This window comes from Talpa occidentalis, unplaced genomic scaffold, assembly GCF_014898055.3.
Source record: "Talpa occidentalis isolate TD23 unplaced genomic scaffold, MPIMG_talOcc4v2.1 talOcc4.12, whole genome shotgun sequence".
NCBI lineage: Eukaryota > Metazoa > Chordata > Mammalia > Eulipotyphla > Talpidae > Talpa > Talpa occidentalis.
Genome location: NW_023601212.1, coordinates 46,735,068 through 46,754,339, shown reverse-complemented (window position 1 = coordinate 46,754,339; position 19,272 = coordinate 46,735,068). Strand labels below are relative to the sequence as shown.

At 42.7% G+C, this 19,272-nt stretch overlaps 2 pseudogenes; both read right to left on the bottom strand.

Annotated features, from left to right (window-relative positions):
- Nucleotides 1-7,197: 7,197 nt before the first annotated feature.
- Nucleotides 7,198-8,217, bottom strand: LOC119242235 (proteasome subunit beta type-2-like; annotated as a pseudogene).
- Nucleotides 8,218-12,462: 4,245 nt separating this feature from the next.
- On the bottom strand, nucleotides 12,463-13,056 carry LOC119240040 (60S ribosomal protein L9-like; annotated as a pseudogene).
- Between the last annotated feature and the right edge of the window lie 6,216 nt (nucleotides 13,057-19,272).

Here is a 19,272-nt window from a genome sequence, read left to right as displayed (position 1 = left end):
AACTGGGGTACAGGCCAGAGATGCGGGGGGGTGAGAGGATTCACCAGAGACAGAGAGAGGAACAGAACAGGTATATTGACTGAAATACACTGCTCAGGGGAGCAGTGGGCAAGACAGGAGAGGTCTGCTGTGCCATATGGATAGCTCCCTGGCCGGATCGAACTCGTGCTGCAGAGGCTGCGGATAGCTTCATAGTGCTGTGCTTAACCCTTTGCGCAACCAGGGAGGCCCTAAAACATTTTGACAGTTGCCTAGACTCAGGAAGTGTTGGGCTATCTCCCTCAGGAATGAACTTCCCATCTCCAGAGATGTGAAAAGCAAATCAAGACAAAAATGAAAAGGTCTGGCAGCAGGGTCAGCCTCCTGCTGCCTTTCATTATCTGGGTTGTTCAGCCCAACTTCCTCCCTGGTCAGTGTGTAACGGTCACTGGACACATGCAAGCTAATGTTCTAACATCCACTTCCTCTCTTTTTTTGATCCAGCATCCTTCCTCTGTCCTGTTTCCTCCCTCTTGGCTCTCTTCCCTGTGTCCTAGCTGCTGTGATTTTTTCTCTTAGTGCTCTGAGCAATAATGGGAATGGGAGTTTCTGTGTCAGGCTCTGTCTTCTTTTCCAGGCTGGGAGCATGTTGGAGGTCAGATTAGACAGAGGCCTCCCTGGGACCCTGGCTTTTTGCATGAGAAGGCTGAGCTGGAATGGGATGAAAAACCCATTCATCAACCATTCATTTGCTCATTTACTCCTTCATGTATATTTATTGATTGAGTCATTTTCAAGCCTAGGACTTTCTGACTGAAGTTTGTGCTTTTCCTTCTGCCCAAGGCTGTGAGCCATGATTGTTCATATTTCTTCTAGTTGGTCATAAAGGGCCCTGAGGTACCAAGATGTGACTCTAACTGGGGACTGATGTGGGTATGAAGGTTCCCTTTAAGGCCTCCAAGGCCTGATGTTCTGGTGTGTTGAGATTTACCTGTCCCAAAATGTCCTCAGACTAAAAACTGGTGTAGGGAATGCAGGGAACATCTCCTCACAGGTAGAGAAGCAGGAGACCATTTGTACTTTTTTAAAAAGTTATTTGAATTCTGTGGTGAGTGTGTGTGAGCATATTTGTCACCTTTAATTTTGTTTTTTCTTTTTTAAACAGCAGAAATTTTGTTTCTTTTCACTGCCTAACAAAATTTTAATTGAAATTGGTCCCTTTTTTCTACTTTTTTTAAGGTTTATTTTTATTTATTTATGAGTACAAGAACTGGGGTGTAGCCAGAGGTGCATGCGTGTGCACGTGTGTGTGTGTGTGAGAGAGAGAGAGAGAGAGAGACAGAGAGAGAGAGAGAGACAGAGAGACAGAGAGGATTCATCAGAGACAGAGTGGGGAGCAGAACAGGCGGATCTACTGAAATACACTGCTGAGGGGAGCAGCGGGCAAGATAGGAGAGGTCTACTGTACCATGTGGGTAGCTCCCTGGTCTGGGATGGAACTCATGCTGCAGTAGGGATAGCTTGATAGAGCTGAGACTTATACCCCTGCACCACCAGGGAGGCCCCCCCTTTTTTTCTACTTTTGAAGATAACAACAAAAACATCCCTATATCCTTTTCACTTTTTTTCCCTCCCCACCCTCCAACCTGTTTAACCTCAGATAATTTCAATTTGGTTATCAGAATCCACTGTGTCTTCATATGTTACCCATATATGCAAAATCATCCAATATTTGTTTTTGTCTTTCTTGCTAACTTCACATAACCCTCTCAAGCTTCTTCCATTTTGCTGCAAATGGCAACATTTCATCTTTCCTTGTAGCTAAATAGTATTCCTTTGTGTATCTGTACCACATCTTTATCCAATCCTTTGTCAGCACTTAGATTGCTTCCATATGCTAGCTATTATAAATACACTACAATAAACTTGTGGCGTATATAATTTTTTGAATTGATGGTTTGTATTCTTTGGATAGATACCCAGAAGTGAGATTGCTGGATTGTATGGTATTTCTATTTTTAAAATAAGCATCCAGACTATTTTCCAAGATGGTTGCACCAATTTGCATTCCTACCAATAGTGAATAAATGTTCCTCTTTGTCCACATATTCTCCAGCACTTAGTAATTTCACAGGTATGAGATATCTCATTGTGGTTTTGCTTTGCAAACCCCTTAATAGAACTGATGATGAGTGTTTTTTATATGTCTGTTGGCCATCTGTATATCCTCTTTGGAAAAATGTCTATTCAAATCTTCTGTCCAACGTTTAATTGGATTATTGCTTTTTTGTTGCTTAGGTGAGTTCTGTTGGTGCTTGGGATGTTAACCCCTCGTTGCTTGTGTGATGTGTAAATATCTTCTCCCATTCAGTAGGCTATCTTTTTCATCTGGTATTTTCTTTCACCATGTAAAATTTGATGTAGTCCCAATTGTTTATTTTGCTTTTCTGTTTATTTTACTTTCTGTTGCTACAGGAGTCTCCAAAGATATTTTTAGTCATTGATATCATAGAACTTATCATCTATGCTTTCTTCTATGTATGTTTTATGGATTTGAGACTTATATCCATGTCTTTAATTCATTTTGAATTTATTTTTGTGCCTGGAGTTAGAGTGATCCAGTTTCATACTTCTACATGTAGCCATTCAGTTTTCTCAACATCATTTGTTGAAGAGACTCTCTCTATTGTATGGTCATGGCTGCTTTACTATAAATAGGTGTCAATATATGCATGGATTTATTTCTGGGCCTTTTATTTTGTCCCATTGATCCATTTCTTTTTTTTTATTTTGAAACTACATTGTTTTAATTACTGTTGCTTTTAAAAATAGTTAAAATTCAGGTAACATGACGGCTCCATCACCCTTCTGCCCCCCCCCTTTTTTTTTTCAGGATAGCTTTAGCTATTCCAGGTCTTTTATGACTACATGTAAGTGTTAGTGCTTTTTTGGTTCTAACTTCTTGAAGAATATCATTGTAATTTTAATGGGAACACATTAAATCTATATACCACTTTTGGTAAATGTCATCATTTTTACTATGTTAATTCTCTTCATTCCCAAACATGGACTATCTTACCAACTCTTTAAGTCTGTTTCTGTATGTTTTAATAGTGTCTTATAGTCTTCATTGTATAAATCCTTCATCTCCTTGCTAAGTTTATTATTTTATTCTTTATTTTTGATGCCATTGTAAATGGGATTGTTTCTTCTTGCTCATTATTTGCATCTGAGAACACAACAAATGTTTGTGTGTTAACTTTGTAGACTGCTACTTTACTGTACTCATTTATTGTTTTTTTTGGTAGAGTCTTAGGATTTTCTATGTATTGTATTATATCATATGAAAGCAATAATAGTTTTACTTCTTTTCCAATCAGTATTCTTTTTATTTTTCTTTTATGATTGTTCTAGTTAAAATGTCTAATTCTAAATTAAACAGAAATGGTGAGTGAGAGTGGGCATCCTTACCTTGTTCCTAATCTTTTTTTAAAAAAAAGATTTATTTATTTATGCATACAAGAACTGGGGTACAGGCCAGAGGTGTGGGAGGTGAGAGGATTCACCAGGGACAGAGTGGGGAACAGAACAGGCAGATTGACTGAAATACACTACTGAGGGGAGCAGCGAGCGAGACAGGAGAGGTCTGCTGAGCCATGTGGGTAGCCCCCTGCTGGGGATCGCACTTGTACTGCAGTGGCTGCAGATAGCTTCATAGGTTGCATCTTATCTTCTGCATCACCAGGGAGGCCCACCTTGTCGCTGATCTTAAAGGGAAAGGTTTCAGTTTTTCACTGTTAAGTATGAGATGAGATGGCTGTAGGTTTGTTATACATGGCCTTTATTATGTTATGTTCCTTTCATATTCATTTTGTTAAGAGTTTTTATTATAAATAGGTGCCATATCTTGTCAAATACTTCCTCTGCATTTAGTGACATAATCATGTGATTTTTTTATTCTTTCTTTTTTTTTTTTTTAATAGAGGCATGCTTTATTTATTTGTTTGCTGGTTTGTTTGTTTTGTTTATACATGCACTGGGTACAGTCAGAAGCGCGGTAGGGTGAGAGAATTCACCAGAGCCAGAGCGGGGAGCAGAGCAGGCAGAAGGACCGAAGTACACTGCTGAGGGGAGCAGCGGGCGGCAGGAGAGGTCTGCGCGCCATGTGGGACCCTCCTCTGGTGGCCGGGGAGCAGCCGGGGATTGAACCGGCGCCTCAGAGGCCGCGGGCAGCTTCGCAACCCAGCGCTCAACCGCTGCGCCACCGGGGAGGCCCTATTCTTTCTTTTTTTTAAAGATTTATTTATTTATACAAGCACTGGAGTACAGGCCAGAGCCGCAGGAGGGTGAGAGAATTCACCAGACAAAGCAGGGAGCAGAACAGGCAGAAGTACTGAAACACACTGCTGAGGGGAGAAGCAGGCGAGACAGGAGAGGTCTGCCTCACCATGTGGGAATCTCCCTGGCCGGCCGGGAATCAATCTGGTGCTGCAGAGGCTGGGGACGGCTTCACAGCACTGCGCTCAACCCGCTGCGCCCCCAGGGAGGCCCTTCTTTTTTCTTTTGTTAATGCAATGTATTACATTAATCGATCCATATATGTTACAGCATTTTGCATTCCTATAATAAATCCTGTTTGGTCATTGGTATATAATCATTTTAACATATTGTTGAATTCAATTTGATAGTAATTTGTCAAGAATTTTCATATCTGTATTCATTAGAGATATTGGTCTGTAGTTTGTTTATTTGGTGATGTCCTTGCCTGGTTTTGGTATGAGGGTAATGTTGGCATGATAGAATGTATTAGGAAATGTTCTGTCTTTTCTTTTTTTTTGGGGAGTATTTGAGTAAAATGGGCATAACTTCTTTGAAGATTTGATAAAGTTCACTTAAAAAGTTATTTGATCCTGGACATCTGTTTTTAAGGCGATTTCATTTATTTATTTATTTATTTTAAGATTTATTTATTTATGCATACAAGAACTGGGGTACAGGCCAGAGGTGTGGGAGGTCAGAGGTTTCACCAGAGCCAGAGTAGGAAACAGAACAGGCAGAGTGACTGAAATACACTGCTGAGGGGAGCAGCAGGCAAGACAGGAGAGGTCTGCTGCACCATGTGGGTAGCTCCCTGGCTGGGAATCTAACTCGTGCTGCAGTGGCTGCGGATAGCTTCATTGGTTGGATAGCTTTATAGGTTGCGTCTTAACCCCTTGCGCCACCAGGGAGGCCTTGTGTTTAGGGAGGTTTTAGATTACCGTTTTAATTAACTTTAATACTTGTAATTAGTTTATCCAAGTTGTCTCTTCCTGGTCAATCTTGTAAATAGCATTCTAAAAAAATTATCCATTTCTTCAAGATTATCAAAATTTGGGGCATATAATTATTCATAGTAGGCATATTTTGACATATAATTGTTCATAGTTCAAAGGCTCTCTTATGATCCTTTGTATTTTTGTGATATCTGTGGTAATTTCTCCTTTCACTTCTAATCCTATTTATTATCATTTTCTATCTTCTTTGTGAGCCTAGCTAAAGGTTTGTCCTTTTGTTAATCATCTTCTTCTTATTCACCAGAGCCAGAACGGAGAGTAGAACAGGCAGAGTGACAAAGTACACTGCTGAGGGGAGCAGGCGGCAGGAGAGGTCTGCACGCCATGTGGGACCCTAGCCCAGTGGGCGGGGATCAAACTGGCAGCTTCCCAACCCAGCACTCAACCGCTGTGCCACCGGAGAGGCCCTTGTTTATCTTCTTAAAGAACCAACTCTTGATTTCAGTGATCTTCTGTATAATATTTTTTACTACTACTTCATTTATTTCCACACTAATTTTTATTATTTCCTTCCTTCTACTAACTTTTGATTTCATTTGTTCTTCTTTTCCAAGTTGTTTTAGGTGTAAGGTTGAATTTTTTGAGATATTTCTTGCCTCTTTTTTTTTTTAAAGATTTACTTTTTTTTTTTTTTTAAAGATTTATTGATTGATTGATTGATTGATACATACAAGCACTGGGTACAGTTAGAAGCGCGGGAGGGAGAGAGAATTCACCAGAGCCAGAGCGGGGAGCAGAGCAGGCAGAAGGACTGAAGTACACTGCTGAGGGGAGCAGCGGGCGGCAGGAGAGGTCTGCGCGCCATGTGGGACCCTCCTCCCGAGGCCGGGGAGCAGCCGAGGATTGAACCGGCGCTGCAGAGACTGCCGGCAGCTTCCCAACCCAGCGCTCAACCGCTGCGCCACCGGGGAGGCCCTAAAGATTTACTTTTTGAGCGCAGACCTCTCCTGATGCGCCTGCTGCTCCCCTCAGCACTGTATTTCGCTGGTCTGCCTATTCTGTTCCCACTCTGGCTCTAGTGGATTCTTACCCTCCTGTGCTTCTGACTGTACCCAGTGCTTGTATAAATAAATAAATAAATCTTAAAAAATAAATATTTACTTTTATTTATTTATGCATACGAGAACTGGGGTGTAGGCCAGAGGTGTGGGGGGTGATGAGATAATTCACCAGAGACCGAGTGGGGAGCAGAACAGGTGTATCTACTGAAACCACTGTAGTGCATCTTATTACTTACTACAGGGAGCAGTGAGCAAGACAGGAGAGGTCTGCTATGCCATGGGGGTTACCTCCTGGCCTGGGATCTGGCAATAGCTTGATAGCGCTGAGACTTTAACCCCTGTGCCACCAAGGAGGCCCATTTCTTGCTTCATAATGTAGGCATACATTACAATTAACTTCCTTCTTTTTACAATTAACTTCCCTGTTACAATTTGCTGTATCCTATAGATTCTGATAATGTATGTCTTCGTTTTCATTTGTATCCAAGTATTTTTTTTTCAATTTAACCATATTCAGATTTGTTAATTAAAAATTTATGAAGGGCCTCCCTGGTGGTGAAAGAGTTAAGACGTAACCTATGAAGCTATCTGCAGCTATTGCAGCACGAGTTCAATTCCCAGCCAGCCAGGGAGCAACCCACATGGTGCAGCAGACCTCTCCTGACTCGCCCACTGCTCCCCTCAGCAGTGTACTTTGGTCAATCTGCCTGTTCTGTTCCCCACTCCTTCTCTGGTGAATCCTCTCACCCACTACACCTCTGGCCTATACCCCAGCTCTTGTATGCATAAATAAATAAATCTTCAAAAAAAAATCTATGAAGAGTGCGCATCAAAAGAGTGGAAAAAAATAAAGAAGCCCATCAAAAATGGTTCCCTGGAAAGTGTCAGGAGCCCTCTTTAGGGAAGGAAATGTCCTGGTCATGAATGCCATTTCTTTAAAATTTATTTTTAATTATTTTATATATTTTTTGCATCATTTTTCACTTTTGTACAATGTATGCATTTTCATCTTGGTTATAGTCCCCATAAAATTCCCACCACCCATTCACCCGTGAACTATCACCCTTGTGCTCTTCCCACCCTTGTTTTGATCCTACTCCCTTCCCCCCCCTCCCCCATAGTATGTCTCTGGTTTTTAGTTGCCTGTTGATTCTGATTTTCACTTTATTATAATTAGGTTTTTTTTCTGATCCCTTATTTTGATCCTCTACATTCCTGCTATTTTTCTTTTCTGGTGTTTTTCTTTTTCTTTCTGGCTTATTTCAATGAGCACGATCCCTTCCAGCTCCATCATGGATGCCATTTTTGTCAATGATTCAAACACCAAAGGTTGGCATACTCAGGGCGAAGCATTTGTGGAACTCCTCTGTACATTTCCTAAGAAGGTCCACTGCTCTCTCATGTGAGAGTTGGTGTGCATATTGGTGCAGGATACTGAAAGTTAGGATGGCACCATAGCCGTGGGCTGCAAAAAACACTTTGGCCAAGGATGCTAGATAGTCCAGGTAGTAAAATGCTGGGCCCTCCTGCTCATCATAGCCAACTAGGATGAAGATGACGTGATATGGGATCAGACTCCAAAGACAGCTAAGTTTCAGTGTGTGAAATTAGCCTGCTGCTTTGGGAAACAATTCATAACTATTTTGCATCTTATAAAGTTACAAAAATTTCTGAATATAGTCTGAAAACTGTACAGTGTCTCCAGACTCTCCAATACATAGCAGTAAGATTTTACTTATCTTAAACACCTTGATCTGGCTGATCATCCTTCACCTGGATAATATTGCTAGTGGTCATCCAGTCAGAGGTAACAAGGACATAGTTGGGCCCCAGATGCCAGTGAGGTGCTCTATGGTGGTAGGAGGCAGAGGACTGTGAGTTCGACAGAATGCAGGACTCACCATCTTCCAAGTATTTTAAAATTTCTGTTTTAACTTCCTCTTTGAGTTAGTGATGTTTGAGCAGCTTGTTATTTAATCTCCATATGTTTGAGTTTTTTCATTTTTATAGTTGATTTCTAGCTTTATAGCATTATTATCAGAAAAATGCTTGGTGTGATTTCAATCTTCAATATGTTTATTGATAGCTGATTTGTGTTCCAACATATGGCTTGTACTTGAGAAAGTTTCATGTGCACTTGAGAAAAATGTAAATTGTGCCGTTTCAGGGTGGAGTTTCCTGTGGATGTCTGTTAGAACCACCTGATCTAGTTCATCGTTTGAAACTATTGAATCCTTTTTTTTTTTTAATAGAGGCATGTTTTATTTATTTATTTGTTTGGTTTGTTTATACAAGCACTGGGTACAGTCAGAAGCGCAGGAGGGTGAGAGAACTCACCAGAGCCAGAGCGGGGAGCAGACCAGGCACAAGGACCGAAGTACACTGCTGAGGGGAGCAGCGGGCGGCAGGAGAGGTCTGCGCGCCATGTGGGACCCTCCTCCGGAGGCCGGGGAGCAGCCGGGGATTGAACCGGCGCCGCAGAGGCCGCTGGCAGCTTCGCAACCCAGCGCTCAACGGCTGCGCCACCAGGGAGACCCTTGAATCCTTTTTTATGTTCTTTCTTGTTAATCTGTCCATAATTGCAAGTGGAATGTTTAAATACCCTCCTATTATTGTGTTGTTAATGTGCCTATTTCTATTAGTAATTGCTTTATATATCTTGATACTCCTTCATTTGGTGCATATATATTTTTAAATGTTATATCATCATGTTGTATTAGACCTTTATTTACTCTGTCAATCTCCTCCTATTACACTTTTTAACTGGAGATCTATTTTATTTGATATAAATATAGCTGTTACTGCCTTTTTAAAAAAATTACCATTGTTTATAGAATTGTCTTCCAGTTATTTAATTTTATTATTTATTTTAAAAAATAGTTACCTATGCATACAAGAACTGGGGTATAGGTCAGAGGTGCAGGGGGTGAGAGGATTCACCAGAGACAGAGTGGGGAACAGAACAGGCAGACTGACTGAAATACACTGCTGAGGGGTGAGTCAGGAGAGGTCTGCTGCGCCATGTGGGTAGTTACCTGGCTGAGGATCAAACTTGTGCTGCAGAGGCTACAGATAGCTTCACAGTGCGTGCTTAACCCCTTGCACCACCAGGGAGGCCCCAGTTTTTTATTTTAATCCTGTGCTTGTCTTTATTTATTTATTTATTTACTTTTTTCCCCCTGCGCTTGTCTTTAGAAGTGAGGTGAGTTTCCAATGAACTACTGTAAGTTGGACTTTTTTTTTTTTGGACTTTATTATCTATTCAGTCACCATTTCATTGGTGAGTTCAAGCCTTTTACATTTAAGGTAATATATATATAGAAATATATATTTTTATCTCCTCTTGTGTTTTTATAGTTTGTTCTTTATGTTTTGATAACTTTCTTTTATGTTTGGTTTGGGTTTCATTTCCATCAGCTGTTTCCTTTCTCAGGTTAGTCAGACTCATTTGTAATTTCTTTTTTTTTTTTTAAAGATTTATTTATTTATTTATTTATTAATGCATATAGGAACTGGGGTACAGGCCAGAGGTGCAGGAGCTGAGAGACAGAGTGGGGGACAGAATAAGCAGGCTGACTGAAACACACTGCTGAGGGGAGCAGTGGGCGAGTCAGGAAAGGTCTGCTGTGCCATGTGGGTAGCTCCCTTGCTGGCCAGGGATTGAATTCCTGCTGCTTAGGCTGTGGACAGCTTCACAGCACTGTGCTTAACCCCTTGCACCTCCAGGGAGGCCCTCAGTTATAATTTCTTTAAATAAATTTTCTATCTCCTCTCTCTTCTCCTCTGGGACCTCCATGATCTGGATAGTGTTTCTTTTCATATTGTCTCAAAGAGCTCTTATACCATTTTTATTCTTTTTAATTCTCTTTTCCTTTGCTGGTCTGTTTATGTATTTTCCACAGTGGTGTCTTCAAGCTTGCTGATTCTGTCTCCATCATTTGTTTATCTACTATTGAGTCCCTTTATTGTAATTTTAAATTCAGCTATAGAATACTTTAATTTCTTTTTGAAGCTTCCTCATATGTTTTCTTTGTTGCAATCCTGCTATTTTCTGTCAATTATTTTTCTTATTTCAATATAGTTATTACTGTAGCTTTAAACTCTTAATTAGATAAATTACACAGTTCTGATGGATTTAGATTCCTCTGGGTGTTTGTGTGTTCCATTATTTGTGGTATATTCCTCTATGTCTTCATTTTCAGTTTTTATAGGTTGAGATAAAGAGCTTTCTTTCCTTTTCTTGGCCTTGCATTAACATCACAGATTGGGGGGTATAGTCTTAGAGTTTTTTTGCCCAGGATCCATAGGCATCTGTTACTTTATAGACTGGCACCTGTTTAGATGACCACACCTCTAGAGCCAAAAAGTGGAAAGAGGTAAGAGTTGGGGGAGAAGGTCCCAAGAGGTTGCTACAAGTCTCCTAAGATATTTTGGATGCATGGATTGGGTGTGTGTATGAGAGAATCTACAGATTCCTTCCCAGATCAATTTCTCAGCTGTGATCCAGTTTTGCGACAAGTAGTACAGGCAGGAATAGAGTGAGTGGTCTGAGAACTGTGGGCTCACACTGCAGACAGGCCACTGTCTCGCTTATGATCACAGGCAATGAGGGGTGTGTGTCTCTCAAATTTTGCTCTGCTGTCCACAAAAGACTTATTTCCTTGCACACCTCTTGATCTTCTCAATGTTTGTAACATCAGGAGGGGACTGCGGTGCCAGGGGATAAAGTTGTGAATGAATCTGTTCCCTGTTCCCTACTTTCAGGTACAGAGTTTTGCCTTGAGGTACTACTTACAGCCTCTGGGACCCAGTGTTTTAAACTGGTCATGAATAACATACAACTTACATGGGTGTTATCTCAGCTTTAGCCCAGGGCAACAGTAAGACAGTGTTTTGCATAATACAACAGTCAACTGTAGAGAAGAGAGACTCCTCTTATGGAGACACACACAAAAAACTTTTTACCATTCAATTCCAGTTCCTCTAATTTATTCTTCCCCACTGGTTCAGGCTCCAGCTGCTCATATTAGGGAATCACAGGCTCAAACCAACAATCACTAGGCTGGTAGTCACTATGACTGCTGTCCTCAGATACCACTATTGGGGGTGCAGAGTATTTCACCCTCCAGCCCTAAGCTTGGCTGCTTTCTAGCAGTACAGCTTCTGTATTAGCCAACATCAGTCAGCTCTTCCAGCATTCAATCACAGATCTGTCTGACTCCTGTAGCTCTCCAGGGGTAGCCTTCCATGCTGCACACTGATTATGTACACTCCACTCTCCAGTGCAAACCAGCAGTTCTAAAATCCCCTATGTGGGCATGAGCTCTTCAGTCAAAAGAGAGGCTCCTTATCACAGCCATCCCTCCCTCTCTTGAGTTTCACTGCCCCAGTAATATCCCAAACACCATTATATTTCAATTTTTCCTGGTCTGAGGACCATTTTTTTTTTCAATTTTAAACACTACAGTGTTTAATTTACATATCAAAAATTTAACCATTTTCAAACCAAAGATTAACTCTTTAATATAGAAAAACCCTATTTATTTGGCTTAATGTCTCACTAAAACATACATGTTCCAAGTGATTGTTATCTATTTTTTCTTAATTTAAAATTATGAGGGACTAGGATGCTGAAATAAATGCCTAAAACAAGTCAAAGATTTAAGATTGAGAGGATCCTGGAGCACTGAAACCATGTTTATTATAAACTCAATATTCCAACTCTTACCAAAACACTTTGTTCTATTTCTCAGTTGCCTTTTCACAAAAAGTTACTGGTATAGACAAGTGAATGACTCACAACATTCAATTTTAGATCACTATAAAATTTCTAAATTTCTATATCCAATTAACAATTTCAAGTCATCTGACACTGTTACTATATTCCTCTTGCCTGTAACACCCTTGATATTCCTTTGGAAATCAGATTCAAGCCTTTTCTCTGTAAAGTCCTTCTGTAAAACTGTTTCTTGTTACTTTTCTTAGCACACTAGAACTGACTTGAACTGTTTATTTGCTTAAAAGTTTGAAAGGATAATCAGCTTAAGGAAAAAAAAAGTCCCAAACCAATGATGACTTTTATTATTGCATCTTAAAGATGTATCACAAATAGGTCTATGAAATCATCCATTATCTTGCTGCTCTGTAGCTGGACAACTTAAATCTTATTCATCAGCTTGCTGACCTGTTCCTTTTTCAGAAACATAGATACCATCCAAAAATTTCCTGATGTCTTTGTTTTTAACTGTCGTGCCTTGCTGAATCAAAGCAGCTGAATTTGATACAAGTTCAATGTTGTTTCCTTCAAGAATCAACTCATCTTTCTGGGCTTGAGATACTAAACAAGCAACACCTTGTCTCATCTGAACCCTGCGAATGTATTTTTAGCCCAAGAAATTTCGGATTTCAACAAGAGACCCATTCTCCTGAATAACAACGTTGATAGGGAAGTGAGCATACACAGACCTCATCTTAAAACGGAAGCCCAGTGTAACACCCTTGATCATGTTCTGTACATGACTACAGATAGTGCGAACAGTAGCCAGTTCCTTTCTATTTCCCCACCATTTGTCAACCTGGAGCCTCTTCTTTTTCTTCCCAAGCAGACTGAGTTCGACATTGATGTGATTGAAGTCCCTCCGCAGGGTGCCTCTGGGGCCCTTCACAATAACAGTGCGACCCTTCAGGGAGATGTCAACATTTTCTGGAATGTTGACAGTCTGATTGCTGAGAATGGTCTTCATTCTCGCAGTAGATGCGGCAAAGCCTGAGGACCATTTTTGAAATCCCAACTTTGGACTCAGATCACAGCCCTCCTGCCTGTGTTCACATCAAGCTCCATGTCTGTTTGCAGTCCCCAGAGGAGTCAGGTGATGATATTTGTGGGGGAGACAAAACCCTGGGCCCTGAAAACTTTCAGACCAGTTTCATCTCCCCCTGGCAATTCTCCCTTATTAGCCATTTTGTTGAGGTTTAACATGGGCATGGCCAAGTTCACAATGTCAGGAGTGGAGCTTGATGAGGGTGATGACCCTCGGGTCAAGATTTCCTAGCTCCTGCTGGTTCATGGGAGCCTCCAGTTGATTATCTCCTCCCGCAAGGTGATCACTACCCTGACTTCTGTTCCTATAGGTAATGTTGACCTGATTTTGAACGTCACATAAATGGGATCACAGAATGAATAGACTCTTGAACATGCTTTTCCTGTTTTTCTCATTTCAGTGAGAATCATGTGCTTGTTCCTTTTTCATGGCTAGATAGTATTCCCTGTTACCAGTTTTTTTTTTTTTTTTTATATATAGTCATGCATCACTGAGCAATGGAGATACATTCTGAAAAAAGTGTCATTAGGTTATTTTGTCACTACACGAGTGTCAGAGTGTAATTACACAACCCTAGATAGTACAGTCTACTACATACCTAGGCTTGGTGGTGTAGCCTATTGGGACCACCATCATCTATATGGTCTGTTGACTAAATTTTTTTTTAAAGATTTATTTATTTATGCATACAAGAGCTGGGGTACAGGCCAGAGATGCAGGGGGTGAGAGGATCCACGAGAGACAGAGTGGGGAACAGAACAGGAAGATTGACTGAAAAACACTGCTGAGGGGAGCAGCAGGCGAGACAGGAGAGGTCTGCCTCGCCATGTGGGTTTCTCCCTGAACGGCTGGGGATTGAACTCGTGTTGCAGAGGCTGTGAATTGCTTCACAGTGCGGTGCTTAACCCCTTGCGCCACCGGGGAGGCACTGTTGACTAAAATTTTATTAATGCGTGACTGTGGCAAAATTCTTATGACATATAACTTGTCATTATAAACATTTTAAAGAGTTGGGTGCCCACTGTGCACTGGATCCTGCAAGTCCTGGTTCTGTTTTCTGGAGCTTCTAGCTCAGTGTGTTCAAGAGGACCAAGGGCTCCATAATTTTTGATACAAGATTCATTTGTTAATTATTCCACTGTACATACATTTCTTGAGCACCTACCAAATGCCAGGCAATGAGGAAGATGTTTGCTGATATTCTACTCTGGCTTTGTAGGAACTTGCTGCTTGGTTGGGAAATAGACAAGAAAGCTGTTATGATGAGAACACAGGATGCCAAGGGTCCAAAGGAACTGGTCTCAGGATGGGGAGTCAGGGAAGGCTTCCTAGAGGAAGGGGCACTGAGAACAGCAAAGAAAGTAGCTTATCCTGGAGAACAGAAAGGAAGGGGTGTTTCAGACAGTAGGAAAAAGCATGTGCAAAGGCCAGCAGCTGAGGAATTAAAGACATCCCGGGAGCAGAAAACAAACAGAGGTGCAGGACAGGGGGAGTAATTGGGGGCCAATTACTGTGTTAGAAGGTCCTTGTGGACAGAATTTTAGAAGGTATCCTTTCACTGTTTCTATGTGTTCTATGAGAGCCTGGCAGGTTGGTTACACTTATCCTAGTCCAATCAGCAGTGTCCGCAGGGCCATGATTAGGGACAGAGTTGCAGTTCATCCTGGTGCCCTAATCTGCAGTACAAAGTGACCCACCTCGGTGACTCAAAGTCTTGGGGGTGGGGGTGTGGAGAGGACCAAGATGGATCTTTTTTTTTTTTTAAGATTTATTTATTTATGCATACAAGAACTGGGGTACAGGCCAGAGTTGTTGAGGGTGAGAGGAGTCACCAGAGACAGAGTGGGGAACAGAACAGGCAGATTTGACTGAAATGCACTACTGAGGGGAGTAGCGGGCGAGTCAGAAGAGGTCTGCTGTGCAATGTGGGTTGCTCCCTGGCCGGGGGTTGAACTCTTGACCAGGTTACCAACTCCTATTCAAATGTGAACCCCCAAGGCAGCACTATGTCCTGACATCCAGACTCCAACCAAGTCAAATGGTCATCATTGTCCCTGTATCTCCCATCTCTTTAATGACCTCACTATGAAACCCAGCATAGCAAACATATGGGTATAGCTTGTGTTGTTCAAATTTCAGCTGTGTCCTTCTCAACAGTGTGAACTCCTGACTGCTTAGAGCCTTAGTTTCCCCATCATTAGAACTCATATCATAACAGCCTCCCACGTAGAAGGGATTAAATGAGTTAAAACATGCAGAGGGCCTCCTTGGTGGCAGAAGGGGTTAAGCACAGCAATTTGAAGCTATCCACAGCCTCTGCAGCGTGAGTTTGGTCCCCTGCCAGCCAGGGAGCTATCCACATGGCACAGCAGACCTCTCCTGCCGTGCCCGCTGCTCCCCTCAGCAGTGTATTTCAGTCAGTCTGCCTGTTCTGTTCCCCACTCTGTCTCTAGTGAATCCTCTCACCCCCCACACCTCTGGCCTGTACCCCAGCTCTTGTATGCGTAAATAAATAAATCTTTAAAAAAAACCATGCAGAGTGTGAACCAGTCCCAGCAGATGTGTTACTGAGGAATGGGGCCTCTACCTGATGTTCATATATCACTTAATGACAACAGGTATTTGAGAAGAAAAAATCAGCTTTCTTTGCAAGTTGATTGGCAAGGAGATAGGTGATAAACTCAAATCTACCTCCTCCGCTAACAGCAGAAATGAGGCATTTTGATTTTGGGGACCAAGATTAATTTTGAAACCAAAGGAGTTGACATTTATTAGCTAAAGATTAGGTTGGGGCAAAGTAATGTGAACTTGACTGGAGCTCATTGGTAGTCACAGGACACTTAATACATGAAATACGAATAGGCTTTTCTCCAGGTAACCAGAGTTTTGAATTTCTGTTGGTGGGTCCCTGCCCCTGGGTAGCCCCCTCCTCCTCTCCATTCTCAGTCTCTAGCCAGCCTTGGTGCTCAGCTCAAGGTCGTTTGTTTCTGCTTGCTCAGGCTGTGTCAGACAAATTGTGTCTGTAAACACATGCCTCAATGAGAAGATTTTTTTTCTCTTTTGTATTTTAGGGTCTCAGATCAATTTAACCATTTAGCCTTGATTTGATGCTCATCCAGTTAATTATTCTTGGAATTGATCATTTTACTTTGGAACGTCACTGGCTACAGGTTACTCTTGGATACACAGCTGGTGGCTTCCCAGAGAGACTATATCCAACCCCACTTCAACCCCAGCACAATCATGCATCACCTAATGATTGGGATACAATGAAAAATGTATTGGGATACATTGAGCAATCACTAGGTGATTTCACGCAAATCTAAATGATACTGTCTACTATGCACCTAAGCTAGACAATACAGCCTACCAGGGCCACCGTCATAGACGCAGTCCATCATCGACTCAACGGCTGTTAAACAATGTAAGACTGTAAAGTTGACATCCTATCCCTGAACATAGTTAAAGTTCAATTTATTTTGAGTTTATAGTTCCCCAGGAGCCAAAGTTTGTTTGTGTTTGGTTCACAAACATTTACATAGCACCTCAGAGTGCTTAGCAGCCCCGGGAACCCAAGATGCTGAGACAACCCTGCCTGACAGTGTCTTAATGGTAGGCCAAGAGGCATGACAGTCTAGAGCTCTGGGTTTAAATTCTACATACTGCCTGGGCAGTTTGGGAAAATGGCTTTGATCTCTGATCTTCCATCTCCCACCTGTCAAAGGTGACATTAACCAAGCCCCATGTCAAATGTTCTTAATCCCTTGCCCTTCAGGCTGGATTTTAGGCCATGGGGTCTCCAGCCGGTCTGGAGCAGGGAAGCAGGGCTTGAATAAAGGAGCATAAATAAAGTCATGAATAAAGGAGCAGCCCTAATCTGGGGAATCTTGGGGTGCTTGGCAGTGATGGCAGCAGGGACCTGGAAACCGCAGAGGGCAGACATTTGGGGTTCCCACTAACCCCTCTTCTGAGCTAGTGACCCAATGTTAGATAAGGGCCACATGCTCCTGGTATTCTCAGAATGTAGCACCACTCTGGTTCCCAGTATCTTTCCTTTATATCTCAGTTTTCTCATCTGTGAAATGGGAACATTATATATACCGCAGGGAGCAGGTGCAGAAGTAATGGACACATGAAAGCTCAATAGTTGTTCAGATGGAGCCATTACATTTTTGCTGTTTTTTTTTTTTAACTATCATTGTAGGGAACTTGGGGAAATAGGAACCAGTGAATGGAATGCAGGGGTTAAGTGCTGTCTTGTTCCAAATCCTGGCCCAGCATGTAGGACAATCTTAATCAACACCCCTCCAACATCTTTTAAAAAAATAAAAAAAGGACCTCCCTGGTGGTACAGGCGGTTGAGCACAGCACTGTGAAGCTGTCTGCAGCCTCTGCAGTGCGGGTTCGATCCTGGCTGCCTGCGGAGATACCCACATGGTGCAGCAGACCTCTCCTGTCTCGCCCGCTGCTCCCCTCAGCAGTGTATTTCAGTCTGCCTGTTCTGTTCCCCACTCTGTCTCTGGTGAGTCCTCTCACCCTGCCCCTGCACATCTGGTCTGTACCCAGGTTCTTGAATGCATAAATAAATAAATCTTAAAAAAAACCCAAAAAACCCAAAACAAAAAAACACCCCTCCCGTGGGCCCCCAGTCCTGGAGGTGCCCATTGGCTCAGTGCTTCCCCCTGCTGGTTGCCCTGGAGACTTCAGACTGAGACCCGCCTTCAAGCCTAGAGCTCCACCCCCCACCCTGCCTGAACCTACTCTGTCTCTTTGCCAAATTAAATATCCCACCCTGCCTCACTCTCCTGATCAATCGAATACCTTTTTAAAATTGACCTTCCCCAGGCCAATCCTTCCCTTTCCCTGTAAAGAGGACAACTCCCACTCTACAGCCTTGCTGGTCAGGGTCTAGAACTTGCAAGGAGTCAGAGTTGCCCTCCTCCTGTGAATTCTCCGGGAAACAATTATTTTTTTAACCCCCATATAATGGCCAGTAAACCAAGATTGCTCTCATCAATTTTGCTTTGTTACCGCTGGCCTGAGGGCCACGCAAGTCCATGAGGAGCAGAGCATTTGTTTTCTCAAGCCCGCTGCCAGGGATGTCCCTTCTCCTAGTGCCTGCTGTTCTTAGCAAGGCCTCCTCACTCTCCAGCTTTCCTTCTTTCCCTCTTTCCAGCATCCCAATTGGAGCTCCCCACCTGTCCCTCTCCCTACAGTTGCCCAGCCCTGACATTAGAGATTGGCTTCAGTTGTCCCACACTATCCCCATCCCTGACCCCAAGCAGGACCCGTGACCTTGGACATGGCATGGCCAGGGGTAGGGATCCAGGATGTGTTTTTGAATGAATGATTACATGAAAATATTTGTTGCAGAAAAGAGTAATGCGGAAAGCTGGTCCAACCTTACTTTATAGCTCAACCTTGTTCCTCCAACCTCTCAGGAACTCAGTCTTCCTATCCATAAAATGAGCGCAATATTGCTCCTTCCTCAGGTTGCAGAGGGTTAAGGGAAATAGCATATGTCAGGCACTCAGCACATTGCCAGCATGGTCCCCTCAGGGACCATGTGGGGTACTCCTCCCTTTTCCAATTTTGAGAACCTTAAACACAGGATCCGGTCTCCTTCTCCATCAGTACTCCCCTTCCCATCCTGCTCCAGTACCCAGGGCAAGGCCATCGCTGACAGAACTGTTGCGGGGAGAAGACAAGAATGTATGGCCGGGCCTCCCCGGTGGCGCAGCGGTTGAGCGCTGGATTGCGAAGCTGCCTGCAGCCTCTGCGGCGCCGGTTCGATCCCCGGCTGCTCCCCGGCCACCGGAGGAGGGTCCCACATGGCGCGCAGACCTCTCCTGCCGCCCGCTGCTCCCCTCAGCAGTGTACTTTGGTCCTTCTGCCTGCTCTGCTCCCCACTCTGGTTCCGGTGAATTCTCTCACCCTCCCCCGCTTCTGACTGTACCCAGTGCTTGTATAAAAAATAATAATAATAATAATAAAATAAATAAATAAATCTTTAAAAAAAAAAAAAAAAGAATGTATGGCCGTCTGCAGGGCTCGGAATTCCATGTTCCCTGCATATCCCAGTACTTGCTGCCCTGATAATAGGGACTGGGATTGGGAGTGGACAAGCATGTGGAGGCT